The following is a 9,639-nucleotide window of genomic DNA, read 5'->3' as shown; positions in this document are numbered from 1 at the left end:
TATATACTAGGAGGGGAAGTGTGGTTTACATTGGAGATTTCAGAATCAAATGTCCTGGATTCTTTGAGACAATGCTCCTCTTATCTGCAGAGAAAAATGTGATTCAGGATGACATGGAAACGGATAAGAGTACATAAAGAATTACTTGCCTTATCTTGAAGGATGAACAATTAACACTTAGTTAAAATAACATAAACAAATGCAAAAGAGGGCTTGTTTTTCCTAGCAAGAGCCTGATTTCACTGTTGTAGTCTAGCAATATTGAACTTTTAAAATCATTTTTCTAGTTTCCTACGCTACACAAGGAAGAAACATGGAATAATAAAGAACAAAACGTCTTTTCATTCCAGAATTATGACAGAAAAAATAACAAGATAATTAACTCAACCATATCAATAACATTAAATGTAAATGGCCTAAACACCTTAACTAAAAAGATTGTCCAATTGGATTTTTTTAAAAGTCAGATCCAAATGTGTGCCGCCTACAGGTAATATGTTAAATGAAAAGCACTAGTAGGTTACGAGTCAAAGGAGGGAAAAATATACACCATCCTAACACTAGTCAAAAGAAAGGTGGAGTGACTTTACTAAAAACAAAGTAAACTTCAGGACAAAGACTATTACTGGGGATAAAGTAGGGTTTATCATAATAATGATAAAGCAGACAGTTCATTCAGTGGAAAGAACAAACCTAAATTTTGCTCCTAAAAGCAAAGCTTCTAAGTATGTGAAGAAAAACCTGTTAGATCAAAAAGGAGACAGATCCACAATTATAGTCAGATATTTCAATATATCTCTCTTGGTAATTAATAGAACAAACACAGAAAAGCAACAGGATATAGCAGATTTGAGCAACACATCAACTTACTTGATCTCATTACATTTGTGGAACACTCTCCTCAATGACAGGAAAATTCATCTATGTGGACAGGGGATACATACCAGTATAGACCATATTCTGGGCCATAAAACAAGTCTCAATAAATGTATGAGGATTCAAGTCATACAAAGCATATTCTTTGACAAAAATGGAATTAAATTAGAAAGCAATAATAGCTGAGCATATAATATATTGTCCAAAGTAGTACAAATTTGAAAAGGTATGAATACTAAGGCAATTGAAATTATGTAGTGTTTAAAAAATTCCTTTATTAATTATAATATTATGTTATATCCTAAAGGGTAAAACAATAACATATGTATGTTAAAGCAAAATAACATTTTTGTAGTAAGGAAAAAAATTTTTAAGCTATTTATGTTGACTAAACATTAGAATAAACAGAAGCAGAATACATATATTTAAGTATATTCTGATACTTTAATCAATTTCTTAACCAATATCACCAGGGTTTTTAAGTATTTTCTTTCAATATGGTCTATTATTTTTAAATTTTGATAAAATTTTATGTAATCTTCAATGTTGGACTTTATGGTTAATAAACTTAAAATTATAGCTACCTTCAAATGACTCTCCTCTGAACACCATACTTTTAAAATTGAGATGTATGTTCTGTATATACTAAGGTAACCAGAAATCTCAGAATATATCCAATGAAATGGGAGATATCCTCGCGAGTATTGTGAATATTGAATATGGAAAAATTAGATTGCAGTTAATATTCTAGCAGTTAATATATCTTACCTTCAAGGTACATCTCTTTTTTTGCTACCTTGTCTAGAAAGGGTACATTTCTTTGAAAATTATCTTTACGAGGCAAACATATTGGCTCTATATATGATTTCTTTGAATGTTAAGCCAAATTTGGATGCTAGAGGAACATAAGGCTTCTCAATTACACTCCATTCTGACACAAATTGCAAATTGATCCAGTTAAAATTTGGAGCATCATCAAAAATCTATCCCCATAGCTGAAGAAATCCCTAAGCAAAATTGAAGAATTTCAAAATTAAATCCTGTATGCCATCTGATATTTCATGACTTAATTCATTCAGTTTCTCTCTTAATTTTTAAGACTAAATCCCATTGTCTTCATGTTGGCAAATTCTGATAACTGAAATTCAGTTGAATTTCTATGTTGAATAGGAGTACTAAGAGAAGACATCTTTGTCTTGTGTCAAATCAATACAATCTTAACCAAAGGATTAAAGAACAAATAAAAAGAGAATTTAGAAAATGTTTTAGATAAATACAAATAAAAACACATGTTACCAAAGCTTATAATATGCTTACTACTAAGAGAAAAATTTATAGTTCTACATGCCTATAAAAAAAAAAGATGTCAAATCAATAACCTAACTATACAACTTTAGGAATTAGAACATGAAAAATAGCAAAAAAGGGGGGGGGAAGAAAAGGAAGGAAATAATAAAGATAAGAGTGGAGTTAAATAAAATAGAGAATAGAAATATAATAGAGAACAATTACAAAATTAAAAGTGATTCTTTGAAAAGATCAAATGAAGTAGCAAAACCTTAGCTGATTGACTGAGGAAAAGAAATAGAAAAGACTCATATGAGGCCTGGCGCAGTGGCTCATGCATATAATCCCAGCACTTTGGGAGATCAAGGCAGGTGGATCATGAGGTCAGGAGTTCAAGACCAGTCAGGTCAACATGGTGAAACCCCATCTCTACTAAAAATACAAAAATTAGCCAGGCATGGTGGCAGGTGCCTATAATCCCAGCTACTTGGGAGGTTGAGAAGGGGAATCTCTTGAACACAGGAGGTGGAAGTTGCAGTGAGCCAAGACCACGCCATTGCACTCCAGCCTGGGCAACAGAGTGAGACTCTGTCTCAAAAAAAAAAAAAAAAATAAAGACTCAAATTACTAAAGTCAGAGTTGAAAATGGAGACATTACTAACCTTACAGAAATGAAAATGATTATAGAAAAATATTAGGCCGGGCGTGGTGGCTCAAGCCTGTAATCCCAGCACTTTGGGAGGCCGAGGCGGGTGGATCACGAGGTCAAGAGATCGAGACCATCCTGGTCAATATGGTGAAACCCCGTCTCTACCAAAAATACAAAAAATTAGCTGGGCATGGTGGTGCGTGCCTGTAATCCCAGCTACTCAGGAGGCTGAGGCAGGAGAATTGCCTGAACCCAGGAGGCGGAGGTTGCGGTGAGCCGAGATCGCGCCATTGCACTCCAGCCTGGGTAACATGAGTGAAACTCAGTCTCAAAAAAAAAAAAAAAAGAAAATATTATAAACAATGCTATGCCAACAAAATAAACTAAATGGAAAGGAACAAAGGAACAATTCTTCACACAAACTATCACTGATTAAAGAATAGAAAACCTTAACAAGAGTAATGTTAGCAAAATGGCAGAATGAGACTTGCCAGCACTTAGCCCTCACATCAATTTAAACATCTATTTACTCATGAACAAACATTCACAAGAACTAAATAATCCAAGTAAGAGATTAGAGCACCTTGGTGTAGCACAGAAACAGGAAAAGAAACATTAAAGAGGTTAAGAAGGACAGTTTTGCATTACCCAGTTCATCACTCACCCAAGCCCAGAAATTATAGTGTGGTGAGAGAAACTCTTCATATTGGAGGATGGAGAATAAAGTGAACTTTGCTGTGGACCTGGCAGTAGGACTCCTCCACTGAAACCAATGACCAGCTGGCCCCCAATGACCCAGACTCCAAGTTGGCATCCTCAGCTCAAGGCACAAAGCTGGCACCCATAGACCCAAGGTCCAGGATGACCCCCATGGATACAGGCTGTCAGCCTACCCAGCCCCTGTGGCTCTAGTCTCTAAGCTGGCTCCCATGGTCCTACACTCCAGCAAACCCAGGGTTCAAACCTACTCCACCACACCCAATATCCAGACCTGGCCCAGGAGACCCCAATGCCAGGCCAGCTCCTAGAGACCAAAGCTTCAGAACCATACCTAAAAACACAGACTCCAGGCTGGCCTTCATATCCCTAGGACAGCACCCACAGCCTCAAGCTTCAGACTGACCCCTGTGGACTCCAGACCCAACTGTGCCCCAGCCCAGACCCAGGCTCCAGGCTGGTTCTTGTGACCCTATGCTCCAGTGGACCTAGAGTCCAGGCCTGCCAGAGCAGATCCTGGAAGCAGGTAGACCCCTATAAGCTCAGGACCAAGGCATCCTATTGGCCTATGTCCAAACCAGCCCAGTACCAGTTGAACCTCTGTGGACCCAGACTTCAGGCTGGTTCCCATGGACACAGTCCTCAGGTCCATCCACTTGTTGACTCTGGCACCAGATCAGCATGTCTGATAACTTCAGCAGTAATCCCACCTACAAACTTCACTATACAGTTCACCCAGTATCTCTGATGAAGGGCTTTCACTACCAAAGCAAGTCTGTAAAGACTATAAGGGATACCTACTTCTTCAAATGTTCAACACCAAAGCAAGTTCACAAAGATCATAAACAACTAAGAAAACATGACACTGGCTGGGCGCGGTGGCTCACACCTGTAATTCCAGCACTTTGAGAGGCCAAGGTGGGCGGATCACAAGGTCAAGAGATTGAGACCATCCTGACCAACATGTGAAACCCCGTCTCTACTAAAAAAAAATACAAAAATTAGCTGGGCATGGTGGTGTGCACCTGTAGTCCCAGTTACTTGGAAGGCTGAGGCGGAATAATCACTTGAACCGGGAGGCAGAGGTGGCAGTGAGCCGAGATTGTGCCACTGCATTCCAGCCTGGTGTCAGAGCAAGACTGCGTCACAAAACAAAACAAGACAAAACAAACAGAAAGAAAAACATGACACCAACACAAATCAAAATAACCATCAGTAACCAACTCTAAAGAAATGAACAATTACAAATTGCCTGGCAAAGAATTCAAAATGACTGTTTTTTAAAAAACTCAGTGAGATAACAAGAACACAGATAAACACTAAACAAAATCAGGAAAATTATACAGGAACAAAATTACAAGTCCAAAAAAGAGATGGAAAACATAGAAAAGATGCAAACAAACATTCTGGAATTAAAGAACGCAATGAATGACTGATTGAAAAATTCTATAGAGGATCTCAACAGCAGATTCAATCAAGCAGAATAAAAAATTGATGAGCTTGAAGACAGGTCATTTAAAAGTTAAAAGACAGACCAGGTGCATTGGCTTACACCTGTAGTTCCAAAACTTTGGGAGGCCAAAGTGGGAAGATTGCTTGAGGCCAGGAATTAAGACTAGCATGGGCAACATAGTGAGACCCTGACTCTACAAAATAAAATTTTTAAATTAAAAAAAAAAATAGCTGAGCATGGTGGGGCACAGCTACAGTCCTAGCTAATCAAGAGGCTGAGGCAGGAGGATAACTTGAGCCCAGGAGTTTGAGGCTGCAGTGAGCTATGACCATGTCACTGTACCCCAGCCTGGGTGACAGTGAGACTCTGTCTCAAAAAAAAAAAAAAAAAAAAAGAGAGAAAAAAAATAAAAATGACTATAACTACAACAATTTGCCTATGTGTACATGACATACAAAAGATACAAATTACACTTTGAGAGGCCAAGTCAGGCAGATCACTTGCAGTCAAGAGTTCAAGACCAGGCTTGCCAACATGGTGAAACCCTGCCTCTACTTAAAATATAAAAATAAGTTGGGTGTGGTGGCATTTACCTGCAATCCAGCTACTCAGGAGGCTGAGGCAGGAGAATCACTTAAACCCTGGAGGCAGAGGTTGCCAAGATCATGCCACTGCACTCCAGCCTGGGTGACAGAGTGAGACTCTGTCTCAAAAAAAAAAAAAAAAAAAAAAAGATACAAATTATGACATCAATAATGCAAAATATGGGGAGAGAAGAAAGAGTGTAGAATTTTTGTATGCAGTTGAAGTTAAATTGTTATCAGTTTAAAATAGGCTACCACAATTATAAGATGTTTTAGGATAATCCTTATAGTAATCACAAAGAAAAAAACCTACAGTAAATTAAAAAAAAAAAAAAAAAAAAAAGACAAAGAGGCCAGGCACAGTGGCTCATGCCTGTAATCCCAGCACTTTGGGAGACCTAGGCAGGTGGAATACCTGAGGTCGGAAGTTTGAGATCAGCCTGGCCAACATAGAGAAACCCTGTCTCGACTAAAAATACAAAATTAGCTGGTGGTGCATGCCTGTAATCCCAGCTACAGCTACTCGGGAGGTCGAGGCAAGAGAATCGCTTGAAGCATGCAGTGGTATATTCCTGTAGTCCCAGCTACTCAGGAGTTTGAGATGGGAGGATTGCTTGAGCCAGGAGTTCAAGGTCAGCCTGGGCAACATAGCAACATCCATGTCTATTGAAAATTTAAACTAAAAATTCAAAAAACAGAGAACAGGGGTGGCTATGTCTATATGTTTTATAAACATTTATCTATTCCTTTTTTCTTTTAGATTATTAATTTTTCAAATAAGTGTTTTATCATCATACACAATTGTTAGACAACTCTAAATTTATTTATTTATTTATTCTCACTCTGTCACCCAGGCTTGAGTGCAGTGACATGATCTTGGCTCACTGCAACTTCTGCCTCCTGAGTTCAAATGAATCTCATGCCTCAGCCTCCCAAGTAGCTGGGATTACAGACATGTGCCACCACACCAGGCTAATTTTTGTATTTTTAGTAGAGACAAGGTTTTTGTCATGTTGGTCAGGCTGGTCTCAAACTCCTGGCCTCAAGCAATCTGCCTGCCTCAGCCTCCCAAAGTGCAAAGATTACAGGCATGAACCATCATACCCAGCCTAAATTTTTATTTCTAAAAGGTGGCTAGGTTTTTGGTTACCAAGGAGTTGTGATTTTAAAGCTATTAATTCGAAAGCCCTTTAAAACTTCTACATTTTAAAATCTTGATTGGAATCCCATAAGCAGTGAGTTTTATCTCAACAACAGCAGAAAAGTCAGCAGATTCCAAGTAGGCAGAGAAAAAGTTAGAGAGATAGAGGACTTAGAAGACTCCACATGTTAACTCTGTAGTTGCAGATTTTTTTTTAATGATGACCATCTGAGCTCTGAATTTTCCTTGTAATTTGCCCATCAATGTAAAAATGTGCACAAGAACAGGCCATAATATGTGCCAACCAGGGTCCCAGAAAACCTGGCATGCCTTAATGTTTGAGAATGTCATTTTGTTTCTTATTAATCTCCTGGGAGCAAAGAAAATCTTATAAGTCCTGTCAGGGAATTCAGAAGTTTATTTTTATTTTGTTTTATTTTATTTTTGAGATGGAATCTTGCTCTGTTGCCCAGGCTGGAGTGCAGTGGCGCCATCTCGGCTCACTGCATCCTCTGCCTCTCAGGTTCAAGTGATTCTCCAGCCTCAGCCTCCCAAGTAATTGAAATCACAGGCTTGCACCACCACACCCAGCTAATTTTTGTGTTTTTAGTAGAGGCGGGGTTTCACCATGTTGCCCAGGCTAGTCTTGAACTCCTGACCTTAGGTGATCTGCCCACCTCAGCCCCCTAGTGCTGGAATTACAAGCCCGAGCCACTGCACTCAGCGGAATTCAGGCATTTAGACCAGTGTTTTAGATGGTGGTGTCTGCCCTAGTAGCTGTTAAGTAGCCTTCCCTCATGTACCCATCACTTAGAATGTTTACTTTTGCTCCTGTAAGATTTTCAGAAACAAGCAAGGAAAAGAGTCAAATCAAATCAAAGGAAACCAAGATAAGAATGTTCACAAATATTTTAACCCAGGTGCGCAGATCAAAGAAAGTATTAAACCAGAGAAGGGGCACAGACCAGAGATGTACCTCACAGACAGAACGTCAATACTGTAGAAACCTACAGTACCCAGTGCAGAAAGAGGACTTACCAGAAAAGACAAAAAGTCTTATCATTCCAGGAGGGATGTATGGCCTTTTATAAAAATGACCTTAGGCCAGGCGCAGTGGCTCAAACCTGTAATCCCAGCACTTTGGGAGGCCGAGGCTGGTGGACCACGCGGTCAAGAGATCGAGACCATCCTGGCTAACGCGGTGAAACCTCCTCTACTAAAAATACAAAAAATTAGCCAGGCGTGGTGGCATGTGCCTATAGTCCCAGCTACTTGGGAGGCTGAGGCAGGAGAATCGCTTGAACCCAGGAGGCAGAGGTTGCAGTGAGCCAAGATCATACCACTGTACTCCAGCCTGAGTAACAGAGTGAGACTCCATCTCAAAAAAAGAAAAAAGAAAAAAAAATGACCTTATCCAAACAAGATCCCAAATAAAGTCAAAAAGCCTCTAACAAAAGGAGGGAGGATCACTTGTTATTTGCCCATCACCAGAGCAGAGAAGGCCAGCCAAGGAAGTGCAGTGAGTACTGCACACTGGTTCCAAGTATCACCATTTCCTTTTTTTTGAGACAGAGTTTTGCTCTGCCGCCCAGGCTGGAGTGCAGCAACGCCATCTTGGCTCACTGCAATCTCTGCCTCCTGGGTTCAAGCAATTCTCCTGCCTCAACCTCCTGAGTAGCTGGGATTATAGGCGCACACCACCACACCCTGCTAATTTTTGTATTTTTAGTAGAGAGAGGGTTTTACCATGTTGGCCAGCCTGGTCTAGAACTCCCGACCTCAGGTGATCCAACCAAAGGCTGAGATTACAGGTGTGAGCCACTGTACCCAGACACCATTTCCTTCTGCTAGTGAACTTTTTCAGGTCCTGTTTCAAACACCATATATGTCAACCTACGTAACAAACAGAAAGGGGCTCTCTAAAAGAAACAATGTTTGTTTGGCAATAGAATACAGCAATTAGAATCTACATGCCATAGTGAAATACGTGCAAATTCAGGGAGATGAAGGAAGACAAGGGTTTTTTAATGAAAAAAAAAAAAAAGAAAGAAAAGTCTTATATAATTGTTTTGAAATAATTATCTTTGGCTACAAACATCAATAACAAGTCTGAGACAGGACAGGGAATTGCTGAGCAGATGTTTTTGCAGACGTATTATCTGTATAAGGTTATGACAGACTTTGTGCAAGGTTGTGGTTTTTGCAGTCTTTTGTGACAGTTTTTTGATCAGGCATGGAGCATGAAAACCCTCTCTTCATGCTCTCTCCATGCTTGATTTGTCACTTTCTTTTTCGTTTTTTTTTTTTTTTTTTTTTTTTTTTGGGACAGAATCTCACTGTGCCACCCAGCCTGGAGTATAGTGGCTCAGTCATAGCTCACTGTGGCCTCAAACTCCTGGGCTCAAGCGATCCTCCTGCCTCAGCCTCCGGAGTAGCTGGAACCGTAGGCACGCACCACCACACCCAGTAATTTTTTTATGTTTTGTAGCCATGGGGGTCTCACTATGTTGCCTAGGCTGACCTGGAACTCCTGGTCTCAAGCGGTTCTACCATCTCGGCCTCTCAAAGTGCTGGGATTTCAAGTGTGAGCCACTGTGCCTGGCCCATGATATGTCAGAGTTTTCTTAACATTAATGACTCCGTTTTGATTCTGACAACTTTCACAGTTTTCTTACCAATATATGTTGTTGACAGCCTTCTCAAAGCAAACCTTCCATCTGAGTTTTACCCGTACATATGTGTGTGTGATGTTATGACTAGTCACACATATGATGCAGGTGTCTTAAAGACAGAGTAAACTACATGTGCTAAATAGAGTGTGCATTATCTTTACACTGAAACCACAGCCTCTTCAATTTCTCCATATCAGTAAACACCACCATGACCAATCCAGTTGCTCACATGAGAGACTTGTGAGTCATCGCCCATACCA

This window comes from Sapajus apella, unplaced genomic scaffold (assembly GCF_009761245.1).
Source record: "Sapajus apella isolate SASKATOON/1434 unplaced genomic scaffold, GSC_monkey_1.0 scaffold68, whole genome shotgun sequence".
Lineage (NCBI taxonomy): Eukaryota > Metazoa > Chordata > Mammalia > Primates > Cebidae > Sapajus > Sapajus apella.
This window is presented reverse-complemented; position numbering follows the sequence as displayed.